Raw genomic sequence first — 23,144 nt, forward strand, 5'->3', positions numbered from 1 at the left:
AGAAAGAAAAGAAATCATACAAACTCTCAGACTGCCATGGAATCAAACTAGAAATCAATAGCAGAAAGATGGCTAAAAAAAAAAAAATCCTCAAATATTTGGGGATTAAATAATACATGGCTCAAAGAAGTAATCTCAAGAGAAATTTTTAAATGTTTTGAACTAAATGAAAACACAAGCTACCAAATCTGTGGGATGCAGCAAAAGCACTGCTTAGAAGGAAATCTATAACATCAAATGCATGTGTTAGAATAGAAAAAAAATCTAAAATCAATAATCTATGCTTCCACTTTGGGAAACTAGAGAACGAAAAGCAAATTAAATCCCAGGTAAAAGAAGAAAAGAAATAACAGATATTAGAGCAGAAATCAAGGAAATTGAAAACAATAGAGAAAAATCAATGACACCAAAAGTTGTTTTCTTGAAATGGTCGCTAAAATTGACATACCTCTAGCAAGGTTTTCACCAAGAGAAAAAAGAGAAGATGCAAATTACTAATATCAGAAATAAAAGAGAGCCCATTACTACTGATTCCATGAATATTAAAAGGATAATAAAGGAATTTTATGAACAATTCTATGCCCACAAATTTGACAACTTAGATGAAATGAAAAAATTTCTTGAAAAACACAATCTACCAAAACTCACACAAGGAGAAAATGATAATCTAAATAGGCCTCTATCTATTAAAGAAATTGAATAAAAAATTCATAGCCTTCAAAACAGAAAATCTCAGACCCATACATATAGTTTCACTAGAGAATTTTATCAAACATTCAAAGAAAAAAATGATAATTCTCTAAAATCTCTTCCAGGAAACAGAAGCAGAGGGAACACTTCCTGTATAGTCTGAAACTTCACTATAATAAACCTGTATGTGGGCTCATCTTTACTAATCCTACACATAATTTAGAAGTACGTTTGTAGTGAGGAGACATATCTTTCTTCAATTCTGGAAAATTCTCAGCCATTGTCTCTTAAAGTTTTTGCTTATCTAGCAGTTTCTCCAATCTCTTCCACTGGAACACCTCTTAGAAGCATATTTAAAAATCTACCCACTGTGTCTTTTAATTCCTTTTTAATATTTTTGAATCATTTTATTTTCTGGATGAATTATTCTATACTATCCTGCAATGTTCTAATGTTTCCTACAATTGTGTTCAATCTATAATTCATCATATCTACTGAGGTGTTTTATTTGTGTTTTGGTTTTCATTTCAATGACTATATTTTTGGCCCAGGATATGTGTTTAGGACTTTTTTCTTTTATATTTTCTCTATCATTACTGTATATCTGGAGCAGATATACAATTTATATAATCTTGAACAAAATATTCTATTCGTTCTTCAATTTCCTGCCAAGAGGCTTCTAACTCTAAGAATCTGGCAATTTTTACCACACCTGTCTACTATGAAATTCTCTTCTCACTGGGCTTTAGTAGAATACTCTTTTCTACATCTCCCTTTCTTCTCAATTTCTTTTTGGATTCCTCTCGTCCCATCCCTCCCTTCAAATGTTAACCAATCTTCTACCATTTTGCATCCTCATTCTGGGTAATCTCATACAACTCTTATCAACTATTACCCATATTTGATGACTCCCGAATCTAAATTTTCATCCCAGCATTTTCTCTTGAGTTCTAAACTCTAAATCCAACTGGATCCTCCCACCTACTTTCCCCCCAAGGCCTTCATATTTAACACACGCATAAGTCAGTCACCTTGCTCTTTTTTCCTTCCTTCAACCTGTTCCCCGCTCAAATTCCCTCTCTTGGCAAACGAACTGATGCCACCATCCACACTGTTGCTCAAACCACAAACCTGACATTCATCCTTTGTTGCCTCTACCTAAGCCCCCATCCATGGACAATCGCATCCAGCCATGTGTGAGACCAACTGCCATGAGATTTCCTATACCATTTGTTTAACTTCCTACCCCCAGAGCACGACCAGCCTCCAGTTCTTCAGTCTTTGCATGTTGTGAATCCTATCATGTCTCATGTCTGAATTCACCTTAGCAGCCTCAGAAGCTTACCCAACACCACTTCCTTTCTGTATATTCCCTAATCTTATGTACTTTCCCACCTCCCCTCTTTCTTCCAAACCTTGTGTTGTGCCCTCTGAACTTCTGCGTGCTCCTCTCTTTTTGCTTCTGTCTCTCTTAGCTTCTCTGGGACTTTTTTCTGTGTCTTTTCTTTGTCTTCTATCCTCTTATAACAGGGTGCATGGGTGGTTCAGTGGTAGAACACTCGCCTTCCATGCAGGAGACCCAGGTTCGATTCACAGACCATGCATCAAAAAAATAAATAAATAAAAAGAACAAGACTTCAGTAAGAGGATTAAGACTCACACTGGAGCACTCCTCAACAAAAATAACTTAATCGAAAATTCCCACCCACAATAGGTCTACACCTACAGGAATAGATTAACAGAGCATGATCTTTTCTGGCGTATATACACTTCAAGCCATCACATTGAGTGACAGAATATGGCCAGTGTTCTGTGGAGAGCCAGGGAAACAGAGGTCCGAATGATGGGTCTGGGCAAGGCAGACAAGAAGAGGACACATGAAAAAAGAAGCTTTTGAGCCAGCCTGGAAAAATGAGCAGGATTTGGGTCAGCAGAGTAAAGAGAATGGTGGAAAGAAAGGCACGGAGTCGTGACATGAACGAACATGACCAGCGCATGGGGATGTGGAAAGCAGCGTGGAAGAGAGGGGCATCGTCATCACGGGCCTTGACCACAATCCTGAGACTCATGAGCTTCATTCCATAGGCAAGAAGGAGTTATCAAAGGTTTTTGAAAAGTACAGAATATTCCTCTGAAATGGAGAGGGAAACCCTACGTAGAAGAAGTTCTTTTGCTACAGTGAGATACATATGAAAAAAGATAAATGCAGGAAAATTACTCTATCTAGAGCACAAATCATTTTTCTTCACTGTAGATCAGTATGAGAAATTACTTGTACTAGCATAGATTCTTTTTCCATAGCAACTGCAATTTGCTTCAGAGATCTGACATGATGGAATGCAAGTACTATGTCAGCTTGGCAGCTGGCAGAAATCAAATATGGGCTATTCTCAAAAGCAGACGCTTTTTTCTTGGCAATTCATACTTCTGAGGCAAGATGAGTTCACTAGTTTTGAAGGCTTTCTTAATACTGGGACCCAATAATAACCACTTACGTAACTCTCTTGGGGAAGAAGGGGGGACAACCATGCTTTCCTCTCTTCTACCCCTCCAAATCATGGAGGTAAAGTTAATTTTATAGACGTACAGAGAATAAAAAACAGATCAAAAAGCACTGCAGTTGCCTTGGAATAATGCCAATATTCCCAGTAATAATAAGAGCTAACATGGACTGAGTTCTTATATACCAAGTGTTATACAGAATAGTTTACATATATTGATTAATATAATCTTCCTAACAACACTATAAGGTAGTGTGATGATTAATTTCATTAGCCAACTTGGCTAGGTTACAGTGTCCAGTTGTTTGGTCAAGCCAGCACTGGTCTGATTATTACTTTGAAAGTATTCTGTAGGTGAATTTGTATTTATAGTCAGTATTGCATCTACTGCTGATTGCATCTACAATCAACAAAGAAGACTGCCCTTGGCAAGAAGAGGACTCGCCCCAGCCAATCAGTTGGAGGTGTTAAAGCCAGAACAGAGGATTTCAGAAGCCAGCCACCATCTCCTGGGGAAGTCAACTTTACCTCCTTCAGAGTTTCCAGCATGCAGCCTGCCCTACAAAGTTCAGGCATACCAGATTTCAGAATAACCTTTATCAGAATTTCCACTTTGTGGCCTGCCCTATGGAATTTAGGCTTGCCAATCCCCACATTCATGTGAGCCAATTCCTATAAAAACTCTTTTATTCTGTTCCTCTGGTGAAACCTGACTAATACAGGTAGATAATATTATTATCTCTAATTTAAACATGACAAAACTCAGGAATCGAGAAATTAAATCACTTTATCATGGGTGCAACAGAGAGGCCCCCAAAATGTTGTGCCTCCTTTCTCTCCTTCAAAAATTACCTCCCATTCTTCCAATCACCCAGAGATAGAGTTGACAGATTAAAACAGCGTACCAAGTTAAATCTGAATTTCATATAACAACAAATAACTTTTTAGTATAATTGTTTATATAATGTTTGTACAATGACTGGGATATTTTTATACTAAAAATTATTCATTCGTTGTTTATCTAAAATTCAATTTTAAATGGGCATCCTTTATTTTTATTTGCTAGATCTCTCTACCTTACCCAGAGGCTTTGTGTTCACTCTAACATATCAATATTTCTTGTCAAGAAAGTTATAACTGCCCCATTTATTCTTTGGGAATTGAAGTCGACCCAACTTCTTTTCCAGGTGTATTCACAACTTAAACCTTGATTCAAATTGTGCATGGGGACCTGAAGATATCATTTTAGGTCTTTTAGTGAACAAATGGGGAGTCTCACTGGCAACCTCCTTGGTACAAGGCTTATCCAGGGATATTCTAGATGGATTTTCAGCATGAGCACAGGACCCTGGCACAGACTATCTCATCAGATGAAGAGCATCTGTGCCAGTGTTCCTCAACCTCAGCACCACTGACATTTCCAGGTTGGATAATTCCTTGTTATTGGGGTTTTCCTGTGCATTGTGGAATGTCAAGCATAATCGCTGGCCTCTGCCCACTAGATACCAACAGCACCCAACCCTCCAGTTGTGAAAACCAAAAAATATCTCCAGATATTGCCAAATGGGAGGCAGAATCATCTTTGGTCGATAACTACTACTCTAGAACAATCACAGAGGCAGGAACCTTCTGGAAGGCAAATCCCAGAAATCTTAGGATGAAGGTCATATGCCCTACCCTACCTGTGACAAACTACGTGAGCATGGACCTGCTGCAGGTCTGTTCTCAGAAGCCAGTTAGAAGGATCCTTCTGCTGTCTTTGTACTGTACACCTTCAGTGGTCCAGTACAGAACCCACCATTTTCAAGGAACAGCCCCATTCATATAAATAGAAAAGGAAGGACTGCAAAAACTTACTTATCTAATCTACTTCTACATGGAACCTGGTACAGTAAGTTGGGACTGATGGGATCTATTCTTGGTTCTGCCTTGCTTTCTGGAAATCTCAGTTTAAAGTCATTGGGATAATGGACCCTACTTTGGAATGCAAAGCAATTTATTTATGTCCAAAACATTTCAGCAATGAAGATTATAAAGATGTCATTACAAAGAAGCTTATAAAGATGTCATTTGAAACAAAACCATTTTCCTTATGCCTAATTTATATATTAAATCAAAAGAGATCATGACATCTAAGAAATGTAGTTTTGATGCAAAAAGGCAGTGATCATAAATGTGTTAAATATTAGTATCTGCAAAGCCTAGAAACTGTGTCAATATTCACAGGCTTGTCCACCTCCAGCCCCACCCTTTGCCACAGTAAACTGAGGTTTGTATTGACCTGGAACACATTTAACTCATCTTTCACTTTGGATTTTAGTTCTAGAAGAAACCACTCCACTTCATTATCTCTCAGTCTGAAACGATAACTAAAATGGCATCTTCTCCTCCCCCCTTTTCATTCCACACACACCTACTCCAGGCACTGGTTTCATTTCCATAGCGTTTTTCTTAAATTGGAAATCAAAACTCATTCTTTAATCGCCCTCAGTTCTATTTTCATTGCAGGTGCAGAAGAGAAGAGAGCCGAAGATCTGGATGACTCAAACCCCTCCCCCAAACCTCAGCCAGGACCCAGGACCCAGACGGCTGTTGGGACATCAGCAGTTAAGTGAGTAGCAGTAATGATAATAGTATAACAGAAGTTTACATTTCTAAGTGCTTACTATATGACAGACACCACTGAAAGTGTTTTACATATATTACCACATTTTATCCTCACAACAATCTTAGGAAGTAAGCACCATCATTATCCTTATTTTACAGATGAGATAACTGAGATAGAAAAAGGTAAAGCAATTTACTGAAGGTCACTCAGCTAGTAAATGATGCACTCATCTATTTAACCAAAATGCCTGACTCTAGGGCCCACCTGTTAACCCCTATGCCATACTGCACATCCATGTAAGTCTCACTGAGGAGCATGAGGTTTATCTTCAGGGAAGCATGGGGCCACTGAGGATGTGTCTTGCAGAAAGATGACTCTGCAGTGCATGGTGGAAAACTGTAGGCAGAGGCGAGTCAAGAAGCATTGCAGTGATCCATGTGAGAGGCAAGGTGGCCTTGACCAGGATAATGCCAGTGGGGAAGGAGAGAGGAAGATAAAAATCAAGGATAATCATGGACATAACAGAATTTGGACACTGAGTAGCTGTAGAGTAAGGGGAAGAAGGGAATCAAGGATGATATCCAGGTACAAGTAGCTGGTGCCAGTCTCTGATGCAGGGAACACAGAAAGTACAAGGCATAAGTGCATTCAATTTGGGAGATGTTGGAAAACCCAAAACTATTTCCTTTGGACAGGCATCCTGCAAAAGATACATTTAGATGTTCCATTAAATGATGCAAAGCTGAGTAAGGGCGAACTATCAGGCATGCAACTTCTGTTGGCAGGTTTGGGTAAAGGTGTATGGGCTCCATGTCAGCAAGCTTCCTGATTTTAAAAACAGAGTGCACAAGTGTTTCAGTGGTAGAATGTGGAAGACCCAGGTTCAATTCCCAGACTATGCAACACCCCCCCCCCCAAAAAAAAACTTCGAATCTAGTGGAATGCTCACAGCCAAATTCCAGATAGGCATGAGCTGGGGGTAAGATTCAGTGACTCCCTATGGACCTATCCTTTACTTTCAAGCATTCCCAAATGGTCTAGGCATCAAGCATGGTGAAGACAAAAGACCCCTGAGTAGACTTGAGAAAAAGAGATCAAGAAACTCTTTCCCATAAGAGGGGTCAGAAGGATTAGCGAGGAAGCAGAAAAGGGTGAGGATGGAGGTAACTTTTGCTGTGACAAGGTTTCATAAGCTTAAAGGAGATTTCTGCAGAAATAGCATATGGATTCTAAGGCAAGTGTTGAGTAATCAGCTAATGCCACACATCACCTTAACTACCTAATATCCAATATCCAAGAAACCCAAGTTTCCAGAGAACATCCATCAGACATGTGAACTCCTTTGCCTAACGACTGCCTCCTAACATCAAGCCAGGAAGTGGGAGAGAAGTTTTGGAGATTTAACCACACAGAGAATATTAGTTATGCAACAAACCCTTAATTAACTTTGTATAAGTGACACCTAGCACATATTCTATTAACATTTACTGAATGATTATTAAGTGATGTAGTAAAACTCTATGCTAGGTGCTTCCCATTCAATAACTCATTGTGTTTTCACAATGAGGTAGGTAATACCAATGGCACCTACATAAGGGAACTGAAGTTTAGATAGGTCGAGCAATTTATCCAATATTGTATGGTTAATAAGGGGCAGAGTCAGGATTGGAACCAGGTCTGTTGTGTTCATAATCAAGGCACTGTTGCCATGACTCCACAGTTCATGAGAGACATGACATTATCCTTAACCCCACTGCCCTATTGGGGAAGTCAATGGGGAGGTGCCTAGTGCAATGCAGGACAATGGCTATTTCTGCCCCATGAATGAACTTCCTTCTTTCTACAAGCAGCACACTAAACTGCTGGAAGAACTGGGCTCATTAGGTTGATCACCCTCCTACTGTCTTATAATTGAGAATGTATTAAGAATGGAGACTATTTCACAATGAATATAGCAAAGTACTTTTTTAAAAAGACTCATCGAGTGAGGGAGAAAATGTAGAAAGAATTGGAAAAGACTGAAAGTAGTGGGCTGCCACAAAGTTCGTCCAGATATTTGCTTCTTATCTGTGGACTCCAAAATGTATTAGAATAATATCTAAATACACTTACTAGATTTCACTTAAATTATGGAATTTGTCTCATTCAGTTTCACTTTGACAATGCCAGTTGGATTCCCCAGTCAGCAGACTGTGCTGGTTTTTGGAACTTGTGGAAAGTTCATGAAAGAGAGAGCACTCTGCCCTCTAACCTGGGAGAGGATCAAGGTACTTTGTTCCTATGATTCTCATTGTGTAGATGGGAATCTGGCTCTTCCCTTTGCTTTCACTCAATTGGTATAAGGAGGCAAGAACTCCAGGCCTAATGCAACAACTATAGTATTTTCCTCTGTTGTTTTCAGAACAGGTCAGAATAACAAAATCATACCTTTGCAGACCACATACTAATGTACCTAAAGCCGTATATTGTGCAAGGTTCCAAAGTACTTTTGGGGTTGGGGGAAATCTGATTCCTCTTAGCTTTTTGGCATTTAAACTTTCTTTTCTGAAATGATGGAACGTATCCATGCTGTATTAGTTGCCTATAGCTGCGGTAACAAATTACCACAAACTTAGTGGCCTAAAAAAAAAAATCCCCACAAACTTATTATCTTACAGCTCTGGAGGTCAGAAGTTCATAATGGGTAGGCAGGGCTGCCCACCTAGAGGATGCTCAGGGGTAATCCATTTTGTTGGCTTTCCTAGCTTCTAGATGCCACTTTCATACCTTTGTTCATGGCCCCTGGCCCCTTCCTCCATCTTCAAAGCCAGCAACAAATCATCTTCCAGTTCTCCCTGACTCCAATCTTCTGTCTCCCTCTTATAAGGACCTTTGTAATTATACACAGCCAATCCAGAAACTCCAGAATACTCTCCCCATCTCAAGATCATTAACTTGTACACATTTTCCAATTCCATTTTACTATTACGTAACATATATGTAAGTAATACGTATATTACATGTTATACATATGTATGTATGTTGCATATATACGTAAAATAGCATATTCAAGGATTAGACTTGGACATCTTTGGGGGGGCATTATTCAGCCTACCACAATGCTGGGTTGTTTTTTTTATAAGTACGTGCCCATTTATTTTTTTCCCAGAGCCACTTGAGAGTAAGTTCCTTCCTTACTTACAAATATGATGTTTTTCTGCCTCCAAATACCATTAATCCTATGCTGTAATCTACAGTCCGAGCTCAGATTTTGCCAACCATCCTGATAAAGTCCTTTACAGCCATTTGTCTTCATGGCCCAGGGCACTTAGTTGTCATGGTTCATTAAGTCTCCTTTAGCCTTTTCTTTGTCTTTCATGATGCTGACAGTTTTCCAAGATAGCTGGTGGGTTATTCTGTAGAGTGACCCTCGGTTTGGATCTCATTCTCTCTTGAACTGATTCCAGTCAGTCTTTTGTCCCCCAGCACTCTAAGAAACTGCTATTGTCAAGGTCCATAAGTCCAGTGGTCATTTGTCAATCCCCAACTCACTCGAACCACCAGCAACTTTCCTCATGGCTGACCTTTTCCTGGTTCTTGAAATACCTTCTCAGCTTGGTCTCCAGAACACCTCTCTCTTCTGGTTTCCCTTTTGCCTATTCTCTCTCTCTCTCTCTCTCTTTTTGCTGTGCTTTTTTTTCAACCTTTTTTATTGTATAGTATAAGATATATACAAAGTAAAGAAAGAAAAAAGCAGTAGTTTTCAAAGTACTCTTCAACAAGTAGTTACAGGTCAGATTCCAGAGTTTGTTTACATATGATCCTGTCAGATTTTTCCTTCTAGCTGCTCCAGAATATAGGAGGCTAGAGGGCTTAAATATATTTTTATCACTACAATCGACTTTTTTCTTTCTTTTTTATGGAAAATAACATATATACAAAAGAAGCAATAAATTTCAAAGCACAGCACCACAATTAGTTGTAGAACATATTTCAGAGTTTGACATGGGTTACAATTCCACAATTTTAGGTTTTGACTTCCAGCTCCTCTAAGATACTAGAAATTAATCAGCAATCATATTCATTTGTTAAATCCTATCTTCTCTATATAACTCCACCACCACCTTTGATCTTTCTATCCCTCTCTTTAGGCGTGTTTGGACTATGGCCATTCTAACTTTCTCATGTTGGAAGGATCTGTCACTAATATGAGGCAGGAAGATGGAACCATCTGATGTTCTGGAGAGGCTGGGTCCTCTAGGTTTCAGGACTTACCTGGACCAGGGACCCATCTGGAGGTTGTAGATTTCTGGAAAGTTACATGAGTGCAAAGAACCCTTGTGGAATCTTATATATTGCCCTAGGTGTTCTTTAGGATTGGCTGGAATGGTCCTGGTTGGGGTTTGGCAGGTTACGATAGGTAGCAATGTCTAATGGAAGCTTGGGTAGCAACAACCTCCAGAGTAGCCTTTCGACTATATTTGAATTTCTCTGTCACTGATACTTTATTAGTTACATTTCTTTTCCCCTTTTGGTCAGAATGAAATTGTTGATCCCACGGTGCCAGGGCCGATTCATCCCTGGGAGTCATCTTCCACATCACCAGGAAGACTTTCACAATGCTGGTTATTTGTAATGAGCTTTCTGTTGGAATAATCAGCCAGAAACCATAGGTTGGTTCCCAGTTTCGTTTTGTTTTTCAGTGTTACTATCTATGAAATCCAGAAGTTGAGACACCACTGGTGCAAACTTCCATCTAGCCTAGATGGAAGGGAACAAGAGTTTGGGTTGGAAAGATAATGGTAGAGTATAAAGGAGCTGTCTTGTGGCCACCCAGGGAGGAAAGGAAAACAAAGGGATTATTTTTTTCATTCATTCATTCAACAAGCATTTACTATCCAAGCATCGCCAGAAGTATATTGAAGGTGTTCAGGCACTAGAGGGGAGTAAACAAAGATCAAATATGATTCCCAAAGAGCTTACACTGTAGCTGGAGTAATGAGGCATCTGGGAGCCAGAAAACCACCTAAGGCAGAGTGAATCCTTTAGGCCTGATTTTGAATACAGAACTTAGCTTTTATCATTCTAAATCCTGGTTGCAGCAGAAGCTCTAAATCACACTGAAACAAGCAAAACATCCTGTTTTAGTTTGCTAGGCTGCTGAAAGCAATATACCAGAGTGGGTTGACTTTTACAATGGGGATTGATTAACCTACAGTAACGAGGCTGTGAAAATGTCCAAATCAAAGGTGATGTTTTCTCCCCAAAGACTAGCTGCCAACAATCCTAGACTTCTCTGTCACATGGCAAGACACATGCAGCATCTGCTGTCTCCACCCCCACCCCTCTCTTCTGGGTTTTATTTATTTCAGCTTCTGGTTTCTGTGGCTTTCTCTTTCTCCAATTTATCCCATTTATGAAGGACTTCAGTAATAGGATTAAGAGCTACCTTGGGCCATGCCTTATTGGAGTAAGCTAATTATGTTTATGGCAGCAGTGTTCAGTGTTCAGTGTCTGTGATTCAGTGGATGGAGGTGGCCTAAGGGTACAACAACTGAGGAAGGGAAGGGGGAACTATGATGTACACATACAAGGGACTACTGAGCAGCCGCAAGAAGGAATCAAGTTGTGAGGCATGCAACTAGGTGAATGAAACTTAAGGACTGTATGCTGAATGAAATATCAGAAAACAAAAAGACAAATATTATCATGCCTCACCCATGTGAACTAATGATAATATAAAAACTTGGTGAACTGAAGTTGAGAGCATGGGTTATCAGGTTGGGGCCTATTGAAAGTGTCCTAGATTGCAAACTCTTGCAGCAATCACATATATTCAGGAGTTGTAACTGCTATTTCCAAATTCTGAGATACTGTCATTCCCTGACAGTTCGGTTATTTATGTAACATCTGAGACTCACAGTTAGAAGTCTGAAGCTTTGAAAGTTAATATTATTCCATACAGCAACTGTTTAAAAAGTTAAAAAAAAGTGATCAGACTTTTTCTAGAGCTATGAATGAAGCTGATCGGGACAGGACTGAGGTAAACCAGAATACAGGGTAAAGGATGATATGGTTCATATTTTAAGCTTCAATTTCTGTGTGAGTCCAAAAGAAGAGATGTTTATTTGGTGCAAAATTTATATTTTGGGTAGTGCATTTCCTAATTTAACTTGCATGGTCAGTTTAGATGAACTCTGTAAGTACATGGCATCTTGAATAGGGTGTGAGATCTTGTTGGTTTGTCCACATTAGGGTGATTCCCTGATACATCTCAGAGTAATTTTGGTAGTGAATAAAGAAATATTTGCAAAGTCCCCTTGGGGGACTGGACAGAAAGGAGAAATATTCTACTTCCCCATTTGGAGAATTTCTGACATTCTTGCCAGCAGTAGGGACAACCAAATCAATATGCCAAGCTCTCAAACTTGAGGTTCACCCCTATGAAACTTATTCCTGCAAAGGATAGGCTAAACCTAGTTGAAATTATGCCTAAAAGTCACTCCCAGAGAGCCTCTTTTGTTCCTCAGATGTGGCCTCACTCTTTAAGCCAACTTGGCAGTTGAACTCACTGCCTTCCCCCATACATGGGACATGACTCCCAGGGGTGAAAATCTCCCTGCCAACATGGGACAGAACTCCAAGGGATAAGTTGGGACCCAGCATCATGGGATTGAAAAAGCCTATTGGCCAAAAGGGGAAGAGAAAAATGAGACAAAATAAACTTTCAGTGTCTGAGAGATTTCAAACAGAGTTGAGAGGTCATCCTGGAGGTTGTCCTTATGTATTATATAGATATCCCTTTTTTGTTCATAGTGTATTGGAGTGGCTGGAGAGAAGTACCTGAAATTGTTAAGTGGTATTCTAGCAGCCTTGATTCTTGAAGATGACTGTATAAAAATAACTTTTACAATGTGACTGTGTGATTGTGAAAATCTTGTGTCTGATGCTCCTTGTATCCAAGTTACGGACAGATGAGTAAAAAACATGGATAAAAAATAAATAAATAGTAGGGAGGATAAGGGGTAAAATAAATTAGGTTGATGGAAATACTGATGGTCAATGAGAAGGCGAGGTAAGGTGTTTGGGATGTATGAGTTCTTTTTTTCCTTTTTATTTCTTTTTCTAGAGTGATGCAAATGTTCTAAAAATGTTCATGGTGATGAATACACAGTTATGTGATGATATTGTGAGCCGTTGATTGTACACCATGTATGGACTATATGTGTGTGAAGATTTGTCAATAAAAATATCTTTAAAAAATTAAAATACAAAAAAACAGCCCCACCCACAACACATTCATATCCATAGGAATGGAGCAGCTTTAAGAACATAATATTCTGGGATGCATAACACTCTCAAACCATCACACTTCCCTGCCAGCATTTAGGTGACAGATATTCAAAAGCTGAACGTCAGCAGATAAAGAGCACATGGTACATTCACCCTACAGTTGCAATAATGTTTTGGCTACCAATACATGGAGTCTCTAAAAAAAGAGTTACTGACCAAATATTTTCACAAATAAAAGAATGAATTAATGATTATACATGGCTGTAATCCCATAGGAACATAGAAATGAAATGAAAATGATATGGTACCCAAATGAATATATGAGTGGCATTTTTTAAATGGATAGTATCTAAAGCATAGCTCTGAAAAGCTTATGACCAATACCACACACTGGCTGGCTTAAACAATAAGAATTTAGTGACTCCACTTTGTAGGCTATGTTCAAAATCAAGGCGTTGACAGGCCGTACTTTCTCTGAAGTCTGTAGCATGCTAAAGGCGATCTTTCATCACACAGAGATCTCTTTCTCTGGCTTCTCCTATTTCTGGCTTCTACTTCTATGTCCAATTTCCTTTGCTTATAAGGACTTCAGACATACTGCATTAAGGCTTGCCCTCATTCAATTTGGTACCAATAGCTAACAATAGCAGCTCCAAAGGTCCTATTTACAAATGGGTTCACACCCACAGGACTGGGGATTGGGACTTGAAGGTGTTTTTTGTGAGAGACCTGGTTCCCAAGCTATTGTTGAATATGGAAGCTACAGAAACAGTCAGAAGTTCAAGTTTACCTGATGAGTGTTGTGCCCCCAAGAGGAGATGACTCAGCCACCAGAGGGCCCCATCCAGCTCAGAACTTGAGTCTGGAATGGCTCCATCCGGGTCATTCCTCAGGTGCCTCCCCGCTTTGGAGCCCAAATCACCCAACCTGACAAGAGTTATGAAGTGCCACACTTGTCTTCTGTGTGTGAGAAACACTTTCCCCACCCCTACCCCCATATCCACTGTGTTAGTAAGTTCTGTGGGGGAATAAATGTGTGATAAGATCATATTAGCGGCTAACATTTATCGGAAACCTACTGTGCACCAAGCAGTGTTCTAAATGCGGAACATGTATTAGTGATTTTATTATTAATAATAAATAATAATATAATAGCATTATCATCAACCCTCCATTTTACTGATGAGATACTGAAGCACAGAGAGCTTACATGACTTGCAGAGCTATTAAGTTCCCGTGTTGGTATTTAAAACTAAATAATGTGGCTCCAGAGACATCTTCTCAACTATAAGACTAGACCTTCTTTCCAGAGAGCATTCTGGAGCAGGGAACATTTGGCTCAGGGAATAGCATGTCTCCTTAGAGAAGTAATCTGTGTTGATGGTGAAAAGCCCAGGAGTTGGAGCCCAGTGAACTAGACCAGGGATCCACAAAAGCCATGTGTGTTTGAGGACTAAGCAGAACTAATGGCCAAGTTTATACTCCAGTGTTGCCCTAATCTGACCTGGAGTATCGCGGCTGGCAGAGCCCCTCCTGGCCTCTGGATGGCGCTCTAAAAGCTGGTCTTCAATGGAAGAACCCTGCTAACGTTCATGAATGAGGCCCAATCTCTTCATCTCTACCAACAGAACTGGAGTGCTGCTGTCAATCCTTCAAAACAAATTCAAAGCAAACTACAAATATTATAAAATTCTGGTGTAAAAAGAGGACTGTTTCTTCAGTGATCACAGAATTGGAAACTTTCCATTTGTTGGGAACTGCTTCAGAAGGGTTAATAGGCTACTCAGAAACTACTCAGAAATTCCGAAAGGTCTCTGTTACTGCTCTCAGAATTCGGAGGAAAAGGCTTTTGTAAGGTCTCTCAGACCTCTGTTTCATTAAGGGCCAAAAAAGAAAATTTACATCTGCATATTGTCAGTTAATTTCCAAAACCACACACACACCATTGATATGTTTTGTTTTATTTAAGATGGTTGCTTAGTTAAATGGTTAAAAATATATATATACATGTCACATATGTACCAGATCTAAGAAGTAAAGGCTGCATTCTAATCTCCATGCTTATTGCACAGATTTTTGCCGTGGCACTCGTCTTAGTTACCTTTCACGTGTGACCTCACTTTATTGTGGTTTTCCAGCCATGGAAAAAGTGAAACTTGACACTATCATAGCTTCTGGTAGTATGACCAAAGAGGCCGATGATATTTTCATGAAAGTCAAGTTCTAGGGGAAATTGCACAAAGGATCATCATGAGAGCCTGAGACAGAGATTTACAGATGACCTTAAATCCTACCTAGTAGGACTAAGCTGCTTAATCCTACCTAGTAGATGTTTGCTTCTGAGGACAAAAAAAGCTCTTTTAGTCAATGAATCAGTCAGGTCCTAGAATTAGTTGAAATTTCTTTGTTACTGATTCATAATGAAACTATCGATTCCTTAAGGAGTTTCTAGGGCCAGAAACATGTCTTCATCATTATTAAAAGTCATGTGTGTGTGTGTGTGTGCACTTTAAAGAAATATTAAGGGCACCTGAAGCCATTCTTTTCTTAAGCTCAGAGGGCTACATAGTTGAAGAAAAAGAACCAAAATCTCTTGTACACTACTACCAAAATGATGAGGGAAAAAAAACTGAATACAGTTAATATGCTACTATCGCCTTTAATCAAGGAGAGCTAAGAGACTAAAATTGCCGTATTCATGCAGCATGCAAGATGTTTGTGTGTTTATGTGCATGTGTGATGCAAAAATCATTCAGTGCATTTCACTGACATGAGCATCAGTGGGGACTAAGAGTGGAGATGATGATTCAAGTGAAATTTAAGTGCTGATGGCTTTGGGGCACAAGCCAGCCCTAAATCTACAGGGAGGGTATATAGAAAATTTACACTTGTATTTCCCAGTAGAAAGAGTGGGGCCATAGGTGGAAAGAGTCAGAGCAATGGCTACTGCCCTTAGAAACTCTGTCAAGGCTGGGATCCTGGGAACTCACAGCAATGCTTTGTGGGCTTTCTATTCTGACAATGGTGCTTGAAAACCAAATATTCAAAGTTCAAGTATGTACCTGACCATCTCCTAGGACTTGTTATTAAAGCACCCTTGTAGGATGAAGACTTGGCTTCCTGAGAGCACCTGTGTTCTCGCAGAAGAATAAGATGGAAGAAGCCTCTGCTCCGTCTAGGTATTTCTTTCCTTCTCCTTTCCTTCATGAACACACTCTAGCTCCTTACCGCCTTTCTAAGTGCCATGCCTCCTTCAGGGTGCATGCTGCCCCCATGACTATGCAAAGCATGCAGCCAGCTCTTCACAAATATCACCCATGCCATACAGAGCCCACGCGCATCTACTGAGCTGCTCCAGACAAAAGCAGCAACGAGGTTACATTCCTTCTTCATTCTGTTTGGAGGGATACAGAGAATCACCAAGTAGCCAAATGAAAGAGTACTGTACCTTTTGGGATGTTTAATCAAACAGTTTATTCTACAACCCTCATCACTGCCTATCAGATACTACATGGAATTACACACAAATTATAAGACTTATACCCATTGCACATGATGTTTGCAACCTAGGGGCTGAAACGTTTAAATCAAAACTCAAACCAAGCTATGAGTAAATTCCAGCAGATAGTGATTGGGAGTCATCAATGTATAGTTGACAACTGAAGTCAAATTGGGCATCACTGATGTGAGTCAGAAGGATGTCTACACTCCAGCTCTCCTGACTTTTTCCCAGTTCCCTACACTGATGATCTCTCTCAAATCTCTAAGCCTTGTAGATGCTTTTACCCAATCCCAGCTAACCACTAACTTTATTTTTTCTGGAAAGTGTTTTCTGACCCCTTTTATGTGCTTCTAGACCACCCTGCATTTCCACCACCATAGTGTTTATCACAAAGCGTGGCAATTGCTTATTATCTCCCTCATTAGACTACAGCATTGTTAATGATAAATTACATAGGGTAAGGTTAAGTTCACTGACTGTGGAGATACATTGGCTGGGTTTAAATGCTTGCTCTACAACTTATTAGCTGTATAATACTGGACAAAGTTCTTAGCTTTTCTAAGCATTCATTTATTATTGTGTATACTTATTCATTGTTGCATTTCAAAAGTCAGCAGAGGGACTGCCATATACTACATGTTAAATGAATAAATGAAAATTCTACTCATGAGACTTGAGCAAACCAGGAAACACTGCCTCATCTCACAATTCCACTAATATTGCTTTTCTGAAGCTGTTCATTTTAGGAATGTGTGTGTGTGTGTGTGTGTGTGTGAGAGAGAGAGAGAGAATACACGGGTATTATATAAAATTGACGAAGCTTACTACTCAGGAAATAGCCCATGACTTAAACCAGCTCTGCAAAGTGACAACTCCTCCTGTAAAATGGAGCCTCAGTCCTTATTTGATATCAAACTTAGATGCATTTATCTAAGGCCATAAGGCGGGAAAAGTTTTCACATGGGTCAGCCATGATCTGTAGGTTTTCTGCCTCAAAAGCACACCACAAAATCACCTTCTTGTGTTCCCACTATGTCTATGTTCTCAATTCCCACATTTTTAATCTTGTTATATTATTTATAAGGCCAAATTCTAAATACATTGAACCAGGGAGGATTTTGTTGGATTGGTAAAAATTAAATGGCTCTCAGTACCATATACATTTACAACATCTTACAAATATTTATGATGATCAACAATAACGGTTCCACTGACTCTTAATAAATTCAATGTTTTGTGTTGGAACGATTGCCAAATTGATAATCCAGAAAATTGGAAAACCCCGTAAAACTTTGTGCCCTGTTAGTCCCAGAAGAATATCTTTCAAATTACTGGAAAAGCCTGAGTATTAAGTTTAACTGTCTTAGAAGTTGTTCCATTTAGATAAACATCCTGAAATGTTACCTCTTTGGAAGAGATAAGTAAAAGAAATATTTTTTGTAGGAGAATTTGTTCATTGGACTGTATCTTAAAAACTAAACAGGGATATTTATGAACTCTCAGTCACAACATACATTTAAAAAAAAAATCTCAAGAGTCATGAAGTGTCCACCATGTTCAGGAATGGAGAGATCAGGGCAGGATGGAGAGCAGAGTGCATGAGAGCACATCAGCAAATGATGCTGAAAATGTGCAGTGGGCCCCTTGGGAAAGAGCCCTGAATGCCATATAAGGAGCTGGAACCCTATGTCACAGGGCAGTGGTTCTCCAAGTATGACTTCTGGAATAGCAGCATCAACATCACCTAGAGCTTATTAGAAATGCAAATTACCCAGGCCAATCCAACACCTACGGAATAAGAAATTCAGGGGCTGGGGCCCAGTATTCTGTGTTTTAACAAGCCTCCTCCAGAGAATTCTGATGTACCCTGAGTTTGAGAGCCTCTGCCTTGGGGAATGCTTCTAAGTCTGGGAATAAGATAATCTAAGCTGGGATATGCTGGTAGAAATTTGAAAAGTGGATCAGAGGGGAAGAGAATGAAGGTAAAGGGGGACTGAAAAGAGTCTCCTGTTTCTTATCAAGTCTAAGATGTCATGGATTGTAAATCATATCACTCTTTTGTTCACCTCAAGGAAAGAAAAATGCAATATTTGACTATCACTGCAAATTTTTATTTTAAAATGATGGAAAGGGTTCTTTCAGATTTATGATCAATAATATCAAATGCTATAGCTGAAAAAAGTAGATTAAAATGATCAAGGGGCCTCTGGATTTAGTAAATATAGATTAACTCACACTACCACTTGCACAAACCTCATTTTGCAGATGAAGAAAAGGAGGTCCAGGTAGAAGAAGAAGGAAGAAGAAGACTTATTTTTTACTACCCTTGTTCATATGTAAAAAGGAAAATATGAAGACAAAATAAATCAGTCAAAGAATGCCTAACACTTCTTCCCATTCAGAATTGGAACTTCTGGAGCACTTTTTATGCAAAAGCCATCGAGAGTGTTGACAATGCTTCTCTAAGGAGCATTCCACCATTGTCTCTGGGATTTTCTTCCAATGTCCATTTTGCAAGGTTGGATGTGTATGCACAGGCAATGATATCTGCTTCATGACCACTGCTTGGCCAACAGAAGTTGTAAGCTGCTCCCTAACTTGAGAGATGTTAAAGATGGTGGTGGGCATGGGGGGAGCACTGGGCATCTGTTTTAATCTGCCAAAGCTGCCCGAATGCAACCCAACAGAGATGGATCAGCTTTTAATAAGGGAATTTATTTAGCTAAAAATGTATAGTTCTTCAGAGGAAAGGCAGCTAACTTTCATCTGAGGCTCTCTATTACATGGGAAGGCACACAATAACATCTGATAGCCTTCTCTCCTGGCTTCTGGGTTCCAAAGGCTTTCCCTGGGGCAGTTCCTTTCTGCATCTCCAAATATCTGGGCTGAGCAGTGAGTGCTGAGATGAGGTATGCTGAGCTGCTGAGCTCTCTTCTGACAGCTCTCTTTTAGCCTCCAGCTAGTTAAATTAAACATCACTCATTGTGGAAGGCACTCCTCTTAGCCTACCACAAACTCTATCAACCATAGATGAATTTCACAATTGATGACTTAAGTCCACAGAAAGAGAACAACAGGGCATCATCACCCAACCAAGCTGACACCTGAACCTACCACAGCATCTTAAAAACGGTGATGTCACAGTGAGATCTAACAGAAAGGAGGGGACAGATGCCAACTTCTAGGATGGAGCCCAACAGTTGGGTAACCCATTAGATGTGGGAACAGCAGAGAGGCAGATGGCTTTGAAGTTTCTAATCTGAGTGACTAGTGATCCCATTAATCAAGAAAAGGAGGAGTGGATTTTAGGAGCAGAAGAGAAGATATGGATAAGAGTTAAAAGGGTTAAATAACTTTAGTTTTGGGCTTTTTGAGTTTGAGGTCCCTGAGGGATATTCAGATAGAGGTGACCAGAATGCAGTTGTAAATATGAATCTAGAGCTCCATGGGGCAAAACAGTGCTAGGTGAAAGATAAATGCTTTGATGGTATTTGAAATTAGGTAGATGCATACCATTGTCCAAGGAAACTACAAAAAAAATTTAAGAGAAAGCTGATGACAGAACAAAGAAAGAGCAGAGAGACCATAACTTGTTAGATTGATTATGCCATGTGAGCACCTCAAAGATAAAACCTATCTTATTCATACTTTGAATCCCCCAGCACACTGCTTAATCCAGTAATGTTTGTTGAACTAACATGGAAATGGTGGTCCAAATGCTCAAAACAAGGGAGAGAGAGGACATTTTAAGAAGAAGGAGGTGATCAATAATATCAAGTGCTATACCTGAAAAATAGAATAAAATGATCAAGGGGGCACTGGATTTAGGACTCAGGATTAACTCACACCGCTCACACACACCTCACTTTGCAGATGAAATAGGGAGATACAGGCGGTATTTCAAAAAAGAAGGAGGAGGAAGATGAGGAAAGGGAGAAGAAAAAATGGAGGCTTAAGGAACTAGGGAGCCACCTTCAACAAGTGGATGGATTTGAGGAGCCCAAACTACTTCTAGAACCATATCCAATCAGGTCATGTACCACATTGTGTATACTCTATAAATTCATAACACCAAAATAAAATAGTTGCAGATCTAAGATGTGGTTGTGGAGTGTTTGGCATCAGAAATGCCATGCTGGAAGCAGGGTTGCGTGTGGGATTTGACATAAAGATGCATTGGAACAAAAAATTTATTCTAGCCACCAGTGTTCTGGAACAGCTAGAAGGAAAAATCTGAAATAGTAGAATGGTAACTCATAATGAACTCTGAAATCTGTAACTACTTGTTGAAGTGTACTTTGAACATCATTGCTTTTTCTTTCTTTTCTTTGTATATATGTTATATTTAACAATAAAAAACATTTTTAAAAAGATGCTTTGGAAATATTTAATAAGAATGTGCAAGAGCTCAAGTTAACAAATATTGACATGGTGCAATGTGCTATTTTCTCATTATCTAAAAATATATTCAACCATTTGGTAGAGTAAATATGAATTCTCCCTTTGAGACCAAAAATAGTAAGGGGACAGATATGGCTTTTCTGAGCACTTGCTTTGGAAATAGAAAGAAGAGCAGTATATTCTTTATACAAGTCCTCAACTAGAGAACATACTCAAAAGAAAGCTGTAGAAGGGAAAATTAAGACAGATATTTTTGCAGAGCTGTGGCATGTCCTTCCAGCATCATACAAATTTCGTTTAAAAAAATCGGTGGATATTGAAATGAACCTAATTCGTTGTTGTTGTTGTTTTGTTTTTTTTTTTTGTAAAACCTCCAAAGACAAAAGCAGCTAAAAATCTAATTTAAATGACTTTAAAATGTGTTTACTTAAGAAAAAATGGGGGAGCCCAGAACTGACGTGATTAAGCCAACATCAGGCTTATGGGTGAGCCAGAGGCAGGACCCTTGGTCCCTTTGGTTTCCTGACCCTTGTTCTGGGCTACTTCCTCCACATTGGGCTTCTGCATTGTTAACACCAGAGGAGGTTAAACCCACTGCTGATAAGCCACTGGATCTGAGCCACCTTCCTACTGAGCAAATTAATGTAGGAAAACAAACCCACAAACACAGCCACAGCCACACCGCCATAGAGCAGAACAGAGCAATTGAGAGCAAGATAAGGGACAGGGAAGGGCAGGTATACCAGGGCCTGCTGTAACACCCAGATGTCATCTTTGGTGGTCCCAGGTAAAAGAAAGGATTCAGGTGACTTGAATCTCAGGATCATATCTTGAGCTATAATTTTCTCTAATTCTAGTTAAGTATAACAAGATGGGAAGAGATGCTATGAGCAGTTGGCAAAAAGGAAAGAAAGGAAAGGGAAGGAAGGGGAATGGAATGGAAGGGAAGAGAGGGGCAAGGAGAGGAGGGGAGGGGAGGGAAGGGGAGGAGGAGGAAGGGAGAAAGGAAGGAAGGATGGAAGGAGGGGAGGGAGGAAAGAAGGGAGGAAGAAACAGGACACTTCTCTGCTGTGATACGGGGTCTTTAAATAGGAACTACATACCAAACTTTAAATGTAGGTGAGCAGAATTTGAATTCTCAGAAGTCAAAACACAGATACCAACATTATTTGAAAAAAACTAAGTCATGTCTTACTTTACTCAGTAGCTTCACCCTGGAAGGCCCCTTCTTCAGAGATTCTAGGGTAGCCCAAAGTAAAGCCCAGAAATCTGCATTTTCACCATAATGTCTGAAGCAAAAAAGGTCCATAGATAACAGCTTGGAAAACACTATGGTCTGACAAGCAATTTAGAGGGCCAACTGCCCCCTAAAGTTTAAAATTCTCTGGATCTCTATTCCGAGAGAAATTGTGTCCAAGACATTTCCCACACTTCGAAATGCAAAATTTTCAAAGATCAAGCTCCACGACACATTCCCCTCTTGGTGATCCCCACAGGGCCAGAGGAACGGCAGGATGAGACATGCATGGTCATAACCCCTGTGGTTTCAGTGTTTTCATTAATGGAGACATGTACGGCTCTGCGGAGAAGGTTTGCAGAAGCCCTCATCTGGCAAAGATGACTAATGGGGCTTTCCCACCGACATCCTAGCAAAGGTGCCAGAAGTATATTCATTCCAGATCACAGCCCTAATAGGGCAGTTCCTCCTGGCACAATGCTATGACAGATGGCCCATCTTCCTTTTACAACCTACGTGGCACCCGCCTGGGTTACTTTCCTCTTTAGAAGTTATAGATACAGAAATGAATTTCTGACCTGAACCTCTGGACTAAAGCCTGCATAGTAAATGTCAACCTTTCTATAAACTAACAATGGAGTGCAGTTTGTCTTCCATCATACAGACTGCAATTTTATATTCCATGGCCAAGAAAAATGAAAAGTAGACAGGGTCTCACTAGGGTTGTAATCAAAGGAACTCCAAATAGATGCAAAAGCAGATGCAAACTCATTCAAATTTAAGTGGCTGGTTGCTGAAATTTTTCATAAAGCAGTAGGAAGGAATTAAGTGATAGGTGATTTATTCACTGATGGGCTCTAGCTAGTCAGAGCTTGCAGGAACATGTCGGGCTAAGAGAGGCAGAATAATTTTAATTCAGAGCCCACTGTCTAC

At 39.7% G+C, this 23,144-nt stretch overlaps 1 long non-coding RNA gene and 1 pseudogene across 1 annotated transcript in view; one reads left to right on the plus strand and one right to left on the minus strand.

The window, feature by feature from the left end:
* The window catches only part of LOC143679298 (uncharacterized), a 173,239-nt gene that overhangs the window by 64,476 nt on the left and 85,619 nt on the right, over positions 1 to 23,144 (minus strand). The gene's annotated exons all lie outside the window — the stretch shown is intronic.
* On the plus strand, positions 19,760 to 22,595 carry LOC143679496 (rRNA N(6)-adenosine-methyltransferase METTL5-like; annotated as a pseudogene).

The sequence above is a fragment of the Tamandua tetradactyla genome, chromosome 4, assembly GCF_023851605.1.
Source record: "Tamandua tetradactyla isolate mTamTet1 chromosome 4, mTamTet1.pri, whole genome shotgun sequence".
Taxonomy (NCBI): Eukaryota; Metazoa; Chordata; class Mammalia; order Pilosa; family Myrmecophagidae; genus Tamandua; species Tamandua tetradactyla.